Source organism: Lolium perenne, chromosome 7, assembly GCF_019359855.2.
Source record: "Lolium perenne isolate Kyuss_39 chromosome 7, Kyuss_2.0, whole genome shotgun sequence".
Taxonomy (NCBI): Eukaryota; Viridiplantae; Streptophyta; class Magnoliopsida; order Poales; family Poaceae; genus Lolium; species Lolium perenne.
This window is the reverse complement of record NC_067250.2, coordinates 41,067,632-41,077,674: the sequence shown is the minus strand read 5'-3', so window position 1 is coordinate 41,077,674 and position 10,043 is coordinate 41,067,632. Positions and strand designations below refer to the sequence as shown.

The window sequence follows — 10,043 nt, the reverse complement described above, 5'->3', positions numbered from 1 at the left end:
ATGCGAGGTCCAGTCGTATCCCCATTGTTTCACAATAATCCCTCAATTCTCCTTGAGCGAAGTTCGTGCCATTATCTGTGATTATGCTGTGTGGGATGCCGAATCTCATCACGAGGCTGCAGACGAATTTTAGTGCCGTAGCACCGTCGGCTTTTCTCACTGGCTTAGCCTCGATCCATTTGCTGAACTTGTCAACAGCGACCAGGAGGTACTCAAAACCGCCAGGAGATGATCTTTTTAACTTACCAACCATATCAAGCCCCCAGACCGCAAATGGCCAGGTGATAGGTATGGTCTTCAGCTCTTGGGCTGGAGCGTTTGGTTGAGTAGCGTAGTACTGACAACCTCGGCAGGTCTTGACTATTTTATCAGCGTCTTCTTTAGCTGTAAGCCAATAGAAACCTAACCGAAAAGCTTTTGCAACGAGTGATCTGGGAGCGGCGTGATGCCCGCAGTCCCCTGCGTGGATCTCTCTGAGGATTTCAATGCCATCTTGATTGGAGACGCATTTAAGAAATACCCCTGCTGCACTTCGTTTGTAGAGCTGTCCATCAACTATTGTGTAGGTTCTTGCTCGTCTGACGATCTGTCGTGCGAGGACCTCGTCCTCTGGCAACTTCTGATCGATGAGGTAGTCCAGGAAAGGCTGGGTCCAAGCCGGAATGATAGCCATCACTTCCCTAGCCGGAGACACTGCCACCTCTGGGTTTTCCGGGTTAGCGCCCTTAACTGAGGGTATCCGGAGATGTTCCAGGAAAATGCCAGGCGGAATTGGTTTCCTGCCGGATCCGAGCTTGGATAGCATGTCTGCCGCTGTGTTATCGTCTCGCCTGACGTACTTGACTTCGTATCCGAGGAAGCTCTTGGCGATCTCGTCAACTTCGTCTCTGTAGGCCGCCATGACGGAATTTCTGGCGTTCCAGGTTCCGGCTACTTGTTGTGCCACCAGGTCGGAATCTCCACAGCATATGATGTGTTTGATCCCAATTTCCTTAGCGATGCGCAGACCGTGTAGTAGAGCCTCGTATTCCGCCATGTTGTTTGTGGCTTCGAAGTGGATCTGCAGAACGTACTGCAGTTCTTCTCCGGTAGGGGACTTCAGGGTGACTCCGGCTCCTGAGCCTTGATGCTGCTTGGATCCATCGAAGTGCATGACCCATGTTTCTGGTTCCGGCTCCAGACTTGCATCCGGAGCTTCTGTCCAATCTGCAACGAAATCTGCCAGAACCTGAGATTTTACCGCAGTCCTTGGCTTGTAAGCGATGTCGAAGGCGGATAATTCGATGCCCCATTTAGCCGTACGTCCTGTTGCGTCAGCGTTGTTGAGAATTGTTGACAGCGGAGCCTTGCTCACGATCACATCGGATGCTCTTGGAAATAATGCCTCAGCTTCCGGCTGCCTAGGAACACGCCATAAGCTAGCTTCTGAAAGTGAGGATATCTCTGTTTTGATTCCGTCAGCACCTCGCTAATGTAGTAGACAGGTCTCTGGACGTCATATTCATGACCTTCTTCCTTTCGCTCCACCACGATGACGAGGCTGACGACTTTGTTGGTAGCTGCCAGATAAAGGAGCATTGGCTCTGACTCTACTGGAGCTGCCAAGATAGGTGGGGAGGTGAGTATTTCCTTCAACCCTCGAAGAGCTGCATCAGCTGCGTCGTCCCAGACAAATTTGTCTGTTTTCTTCAGCAGCTTGTACAGAGGTAGTGCCTTCTCGCCAAGACGGCTAACAAACCTACTGATTGCCGCAACACAACCAGTTAGTCGTTGCACATCTTTGAGACAAGTTGGCCTTTTGATGCACAGGATTGCCTTGATCTTTTCCGGGTTAACCTCAATGCCCCTGTGAGAGACTATGAAGCCAAGGAGTTTTCCGGCTGGCACGCCAAAGACGCACTTCAGCGGATTCAACATCATCTTGTACCTGCGGAGGTTGTCGAAGGTTTCTGTGAGATCGCTGATCAAGTCGGATCCTTTCCGGGTCATGACCGCGATGTCGTCGACGTAAGCGTGCACGTTCCGGCCAATTTGGTCCTTCTGGCACCGCTGGATCGTACGTTGGTAAGTAGCACCTGCATTTTTCAAACCAAAAGGCATAGTAACATAGCAGTAAGTACCAAAGGGGGTAATGAATGAAGTCGCCTTTTGGTCGGATTCCTTCATCCGGATCTGATGATACCCGGAATACGCATCAAGAAAACACAGAAGTTCCGCCCCCGCCGTCGAATCAATGACTTGGTCAATGCGCGGCAAGGGGAACGGATCCTTCGGGCAATGTTTGTTCAAGCCAGAGTAATCGATGCACATTCTTAGTATTTCAGTGTTCTTTTTGGGTACAAGGACGGGATTCGCGACCCAATCGGTATGGATAACTTCTATTACAAAACCTGCTTCTAGTAACTTTGCTAGTTCCATTCCTATGGCGCGGCGCTTCTTATCTCCAAAGCGTCGCATAGCTTGCTTCACTGGTTTGGCCCCCGGATTTATGTTGAGGTAGTGCTCGGCGAGTTCCCTAGGTACTCCGGACATGTCAGAAGGTTGCCATGCGAAGATATCCATGTTAGCGCGGAGGAACTCGACGAGCGCGCTTTCCTATTTGGGGTCCATGTTGGCTCCGACTGAAACCTGCTTGGAAGAGTCACCTGGGATGAGGTCATGCTTCTTGGTTTCTATCGCGGGCTTGAAGGAGGTTTTCTGCTCGGAGATTTGCTTCTTGGTGGTCTGCATCTCAGTCGGATCCACCGCGGCTCTGTAGCCTTTCAGCTCTTCTCCGGATATCACAGACTCTGCGAAGGCGGCTTCGCCTAACTCGCACTCATGAGCCTTTTTGTAGTCTCCGGATACGGTAATCATACCTTTAGGACCCGGAATCTTGAGCTTGTTGTAGATGTAGCACGCTCTTGCGTGGAACTTGTGGTAGGTGGGCCTGCCGAAGATGACGTGGTAGGAGCTCTTGAAGGGCACAACTTCAAACGTGATCTTTTCTTCGCGGAAATTATGAACATCGCCAAAAGCCACGGGAAGTGTGATGCTGCCGAGGGAGTTCGCCTTCTTACCCGGAACCACGCCATGAAACTCAGTGGTGCTGTGTTTGAGCTGTTCCTTGGTGAGGTTCATCCGCTCTAGAGTCTCCAGGTACATGATGTTCAGGCTAGCTCCACCATCCATGAGGCATTTGGAGAAGTCATACCCATCGATGCGGGGACTTACAACCAAGGCGTAGCATTCCTTCGGCACAATTGCGGGATGATCCTTCCGATCAAATGTGCACGGGATTTCCGACCACCTGACGTACTGCGGCACAGCCGGAACTATGGCGTTCAGGATCCGGGTAGCTGACTTGGAGGCGCGTACTGTTGGGGTTCCGAGGAAAGTGTGGTAAGCCCCCACGCTCTTTTTGTCGAATGGGTTGGATTTTCCTGCGGATCCTGCCTTGGGATCCGGCGAGTTATCATCCTCATCCATCGCCTCGGAACTATCATCCTCCTTGTCTTTGTTCTTGCCCTTGCCACCTTTTCCGCGTGGGCGGTGCTTCCGGGCGCGCTTGTATCCGGCCTCCGGGTCATTCTTTAGGTCATTGACCCACTTGCAGTTGCGGTTGGTATGAGTGGACTTCCCTGTAACCGGATCCAGATGGGCCAGGCAGGGCATGTCTCTGTACTCCTCATAGGTTTGCGGTGCGCGGGATCCGGCAGCAGTGACCTCGGAGGTATGCTGCTGACCCCTGCCGGCTCCGCCTCCACGTCCGCGTCCTCTTCCGCTTCCTGGACCTCCGCGTTGAAACGCCATGGCGACCATCTCGGATCCGCCACTCTTCTGGTCATCAGGGTTCTTGCGCTTATGGCTGCTGCTGCCGCCGTTGTCACGGTTCTTCTTTTGTTGGTGCAGGGGGATTGCTGTGGCTGCGAGATCACCGCCTGCGTCGTCATCGGCGGCAGTGTGATCGCTAGCGATGGTGATCATGTCATCCAACGTCAGTTGATTTGCATTGACCATGCAGGTTAGCTTGTGTCGCAGCAATCCTCCTCGCTGCAAGCCCCCAATGAAGGCGTGCATTGCTGTGCGGTTGTCAACGTTCTCGCACTCGTTTCTGCATGCCAACCATCGGGTGAGGAAATTCCTCGATGTTTCGCCCTTCTTCTGGATGCAAGCCTGTAGGTCGCTTGTTGTGGCAGGTCTCTTGTAGGTGCCCCTGAAGTGTTTCTCAAAAGCGTTCTTCAGGTCGAACCAGCAAAAGATGGAGTTCTTCTCGAGGTCGCTGAGCCAGATCCGGGCTGGACCTACAAGGTACAACTGGAGCATGCGGCAGGCGATGTTAGGGGTTCCTCCGGCGAAGGTTACAGCATTGTAGTAATCCTCAATCCAGGTATCCGGCCTTTCGGTGCCATCATAATGCTTCAGATTTCCGGGTAGCTTGAGGTTCATCCTTGGCTTTGGTTCCTCTCGAATCATCCTGCCAAAGCACTTCGGACCAATGTAGTCGGTTCTGTACTCGTTAAGGCGGTCCCGCGCGTCGCGCGAGCCGTGGCGAGGAGACTTGGAGCGAGAGCGAGATCTCCGGCCATTGCCTCCGCCTCCACCTCCGCCGCCACCGCTAGGTGGTGGTGAGGGAGACCTGCGAGGTGGGCGGTCTGACTTCTTGCTTCCGCCATCTGAATCTCCTCGGCCTTCCTGGTGCTGACTCCGGCTCCTGTGGCTGCCTTCGCCTTGGCGCTGGCTGCCCTGGTCGTTCCGGCGAGGCTCCGGGTCACGGCTCCGACGAGGCTCTGGGTCCCGGCTCCTGCGAGGTTCTGGGTCGCGGTTCCGGCGAGGCTCTGGACCGCGGTCTTCATTCCGACTCCTCCTGGGCTCGGGCTCGTGAACATTGTTCTGATTCCGGCGAGGTTCCGGCGAGCGCTCCCTGTTTCTGTTTCTTGGCAGCACGTTGTCGCGGATAACAAGCGCACCATGCCCTATGGGCCTGGTGTTTCCGGCTGGACTACGGCGGCGAGGGGGTCGCGGGTAACCGTTGGGTGGAGGTGAGGGGTTGCGGTATTTGTCTCTTCCGGAGTACATCGCGTCCTTTCCCTTCCTTGGATCCGACGGAGGCGTCTGTGACGGAACGGGGATCGGATTTGGGTGCTCCCTGGCCCTTCTTCTGCGCTCCGAGGATCCGGTGTGCGATTCATCGTCCTTCTGCGCGGTAGATACACAGTTATCCGGATTGGATTCCAACCTGCGCGAAGTATCTGCCTTGTTCTGCTGCTGCATTGCTGAAGCGACAAGTGTGCGGAGATAGTTGATGTCAACTTCTTCGTCCTTCTTCTTCAGCAATTCCGCAGCTTTCTGCATGTTGTCCTTTGGAGTTTCCAGCGGCTGGTGATCTGCGGGCGTGTTGAAGGGTATTCTGCGAGGCGGAATTGCTTCTCTAACAATTCGATCGGCCTCCGCCTGCGCATAGGTCATCTTTACCTCCCACTCAGCCCTCATGTTCTTGACCCGCTCGAGTGTGGCAGCAATCTCGCGGTCCTGTCTCTCGAAGTTTTCCGTCCAGGCTGCATGATCTGCCCTTCCTATCCTTAACGCAGCTTCGGTATCGGCGAGCCTCTTGGCTGTGGCCAGCATTTCCTTTCTGGCGGTCTCTAGGGCCTCCAGATCTGCGGCGTCGCCCGGGGTTATAGGTGTGTTAAGAACTGCTCGCGCGGCCACCTCCTCTGCTGACAAGATTTCCTCCGAGGGAGAATCCCTTTGGGGTCGCACCCGAGACATTGGAGATCCTTGATGGGATGGTTGGGGGTCAGATTGGCTGACTTGGTCTCCGGATCCAGTTTGTCCCAGCGCTGCTACCGTTGCGAGAACCTGCTTGGGCTGGGCGGAGTCGACTTCAGGCTGATCGCCGTATCCGTACTCCCTTATCTTGCGAACGAAGTCATCAGATTCCATGGACGGGGTGTCGCCGGAAATTGGGCTCAGATTGCCCAAAATCGACTCTTCAACCGGAGCTTCGCTTTCTCCGACAAGCTGAGCCTGATCCGGATCTGCGCCGTTTTCCGGTGCCTCTACCTGCTCAGGACCAGCCCCGTCTTCTTGAGGGGCGGTTCCGGCGGTATGGGCCAAGAAGTGTACGAAGTGGCACCTCTGCTTTTCTAACACCTGGGAAACCCAGGCGGATCTGCATTGGTCTTCCACCTTTGTTTCCTGCTCAGGGGCGGATTGGGTGGGCTTTGAAATTTCCAGATCCGAGGCGGAATCTTCCTTGGGAAGCTCCTGCATCTCAGATCGGATCTTCGCGACAGCGTCCAGCTCTGCGGCGGTCGCGTCTGCGTTACTTACCAGTGGGTTTCCGTCGGAATCGACGGTTTCCCCGATGAAGATGTGAATGCCGCCAATTGGGACGATGGAGAGCTTGACGGGGTTTGTCCTAGCCGGAATCCAGCACTCATCCGGAGGGACGATCGGCAGATTTCCGGCGTAAAGGACGCGCCCTACAGCGATGGTGTCGTCATAGCTTCCCATGGCGGAACCCTCCCGGTTCCGGCCTCCAGACGCCACAGGCCCCACGGTGGGCGCCAACTGTCGTTGCCTAATCGACGGTACCTCGGAAGAGGGATCCTCTCGAGGGGGAGAAGAAGTAGGGGCCATAGGGCGGAGTGCACACGGGACGGTGGTACGCGATTTACCCAGCTTCGGAACACCTGCGCGATGACAGGGCCTACTGCTGCTTGTCTGGAATTATCTGGGCGCTTTCGCGTTGTTACAATGAGTTGTGGTTGTGCCTCTAGGGCTCCCGGGATCCGGCTTATAAAGGCGCACGGATCTAGGGTTTACATGGAGAGTCCTAGCCGGATTACAGATAGCCTAGCTACGGTACAATATCTTGCCGTGCACGTCACGGATCCGCCTTCCATACACGTCGTACTGGATCCGGGTTCCTCATGGGCCTCCCTGGATCCGGGTCACTCCTAGGTCGGTACGGATCCGGCTTACTGATCCTGGGCTGGACTTCTTCCTGCATGATCAACAGCAACTGGGCCGCCCGATGGGCCACATGCCTCATCACCGTCTGTGGGCCACCCGGGCTTGCCGGATCTAGGCACTGTCGATGGTACACCCATGAAGTATACCCACAACACAAAGACTTTACTTGGCACAACAATGCAATAAAATAAGATAAGGAGAGGTTGCTACAGTAGTAACAACTTCCAAGACACAAATATAAAAAAAGTACTGTAGTGAAATAAACACATGGGTTATCTCCCAAGAAGTTCTTTCTTTATAGCCATTAAGATAGGCTCAGCAATTTCAATGATGCACTCGCAAGAAATAAGAGTTGAAGCAAAAGAGAGCATCAAAAAGCAAATAAGAAACACTTTTAAGTCTAACCACACTACAAGAGGACACCCCCTACAACAACGCATGTATGCGTATCTAAATGCATATATAGGCGTTGCAAATGACTCTACCAACGGATAAAAATGCGTTGCGTTTTTGGGTGTTGCAAGGATACAATGCAACGCATTTGTGTGCGTTGGTAACCCATCAGATAAGGGTTGCAAAATAGCTACAGATTTCAAGCAACCGATGTATGCGTTGGTACGTTGGTACAGAGATCCTACACGGACTGAAAATACTATTTTCTTGAAAGAATGGTTTGGTCGCTCTAGAAGTTGGTAGATATTTTTCTTGACAAAATAGTATAGTCCGTACACAACACATACAAATTGTAGAATATGACTGCATTGTGTGACAAAGAATTCAATATTCATTATTGAAACCACCATCTCATACATGAAAATCATATCAAGAGTAAACAGTTTACAATCTTGCTTCCGAATATCATATTCTACCTAGTATCGCATATATGAAATAGACAATTTACAATCTTGCATCAAAAGAAGTTATTCAGTCCTGCAAATATGGCAATTCTTCCGGATGTATGGGACATGGTATGCGAATATGGCAAGTCTTGCAGATGTATGGGACCTACAAACACATAAATTTCATTTTCAGTATCAAAGTAACAAAAAACAGTGATCGGTATCACAAATTCTATTAGTTCAGCATGCAAGACTTTGCTATCATGTGCATTTGAAGTAGCACATCAGACCCAGAAATCATAGTGGTTACCACTGTAGATGTAAATACAAAAATAAATTTGGATACAAAATGACCACGACAAGGGCTGAACGAATCCATCAAACAGAAAATCAGAATCCCTTAATTGACTAGATCATCCGTATAAAAATACATGAAAATTCTTAATTAGCTAATTGATATATAGAATGATCAATCACAATATCACAAAGTTAAACAACTAATCTGACCGGCATAAGTTGAGATTCACACAATGCAGGACCATTTACATTGTAGATGCTTTTAAGGTTCAACTACAGGTGTACTTGATAAAAAAACAACATAAAAACATAAAAGAGGCTTACAGAAACTACTAACATGGACTCCAGTCGTTTGAAACTCTTATTGGTTGCCTCAGTGTGATTGCAATTCCAAGCTGAGACATATCATGTGAAACAAAAACAATCAAAATCTTATCAGAAGTATGATGTAGCGATATCTTTCAATAATTTGTAGTTGTACAAGTTAAACGGGTGGAGGAATTAATACATGCTGGTAATGAGAAGGAAATAACTATTAACTACCTGTTCTATTTAGAGTCAATTATGTTAAGTGATATACGGCAAATTCCGCATGTTGAACAAACAAAGCTAGAAGCTACTAAGTAGAATTCTTCAGTAGTAGCGTGGACCCAGGTTAAACCAAATACATGCATAGCCTGTGTTGTAGTGCTCTGAAACTATATCCAAAATCAAATATATAACAGAAAGAAGATCAGCTTCTGCTTGAATAATGACAGCATGCCTTCAACAAGATATCATAAATTTCTTTGGTTTATACAATGTTGGCACTGGCCTTGAGAAGTTCCTCAATTCGCTGTCTTGTTATGTCAGATTTCCTGCCAGGAAAAAGTAATATCAGGTACGACCCAAGGCATGAAGTCTAGCACTGAAAATGAGAAACAAAAAGGATACTGATATGTTCGGGAGATAACAGCAAGGACTCACAGATCTTCTCCCTTGGATTAGATACAAGGATTTGAACCCCCATTTGCATTTTTGTCTTCCGAAATTTAAAATCAAGACAAGCAATTCTAGCAGGGGTCACTTTAGTATGCATTCATTGAGCTGCAACGCCTGAATTTACTAAGAGCTTTCAAAAGATTGATACTCTACAGAACAATAGAACATACAAATCAATCACTGCAAGCAGTTTAATTTAAAGCATCGCATGAGAAGGAGTATTGGACGTGATACAAATCACCAACAGGGGAGGAATTAACACCTGCCAATATTCATGATGTTCTGGTTCTTGCTGCTGATGTGCACCCGCTTGGCTTCTTGATGATGCCATCTCCTGCCAACGCCCTTGCAACAGTAGCCCGAATCTCTGGCCCGTCTTTCCTCGGCCGAGCCCCATGTTCTCCAACTGGCGGCCGCGCCCCTGTGCTCCAACTCGCCGCCGCAGCCCTTCAAAAAACATCCACGTCATGGAGTAGCCCAAATTCATCTTGGTTGCAAGAGTATTTCACGAAATTAGGGGATCTCATGGTAGGCCAACGCAAAGATGTGCTCGAATCAGACCTTTGAGACGTCCTCGTTCGACTAGTACGTGTGAGGTGCCAATGTGAGCCGTGTCACCGGCCACCACTGGTATCCGGCGAGAGAGCCGCTGCTCACCAGCAGCCAAGGATCGCCCTGCGGGAAGTGGAGGGAGGCGGCTAGGTTTAGGGCACGGGAGGAGTTGGATTTCCACGGAGCGGTCGTGCGGTCGTGGCTGGAGGGTTAGACTAGAGGAGCCTTACTGGGCTGGGCTCGTCTTTTTAGTTTTTACAGGTTGCAATCTGTACACTAGCCAACAAATGTACCCTGCTACGCATAGATGTGTACCTAGGATAAAATTTTGCAACGCATATTTGAAGGGTTGCTAGGTATGTATTGCTTTACGGGGGTTATTCTTGTAGTGCCACTTCCTATGAAAAGGAATCT

The 10,043-nt window shown here is 50.6% G+C and overlaps 1 long non-coding RNA gene across 2 annotated transcripts; it reads right to left on the bottom strand.

The window, feature by feature from the left end:
- Positions 1-7,731: 7,731 nt before the first annotated feature.
- LOC127313397 (uncharacterized) lies at positions 7,732-9,837 on the bottom strand. Of its 2 annotated transcripts, none has more exons than XR_007858957.2 (5): positions 9,639-9,837; positions 9,340-9,524; positions 9,063-9,226; positions 8,421-8,953; positions 7,732-7,965 (listed from the first exon to the last, which is right to left on the bottom strand). It is a non-coding gene; the product is annotated as an uncharacterized lncRNA (long non-coding RNA). The 2 variants fall into 2 exon arrangements; XR_007858958.2 differs by having other exon boundaries at positions 8,434-8,953.
- Between the last annotated feature and the right edge of the window lie 206 nt (positions 9,838-10,043).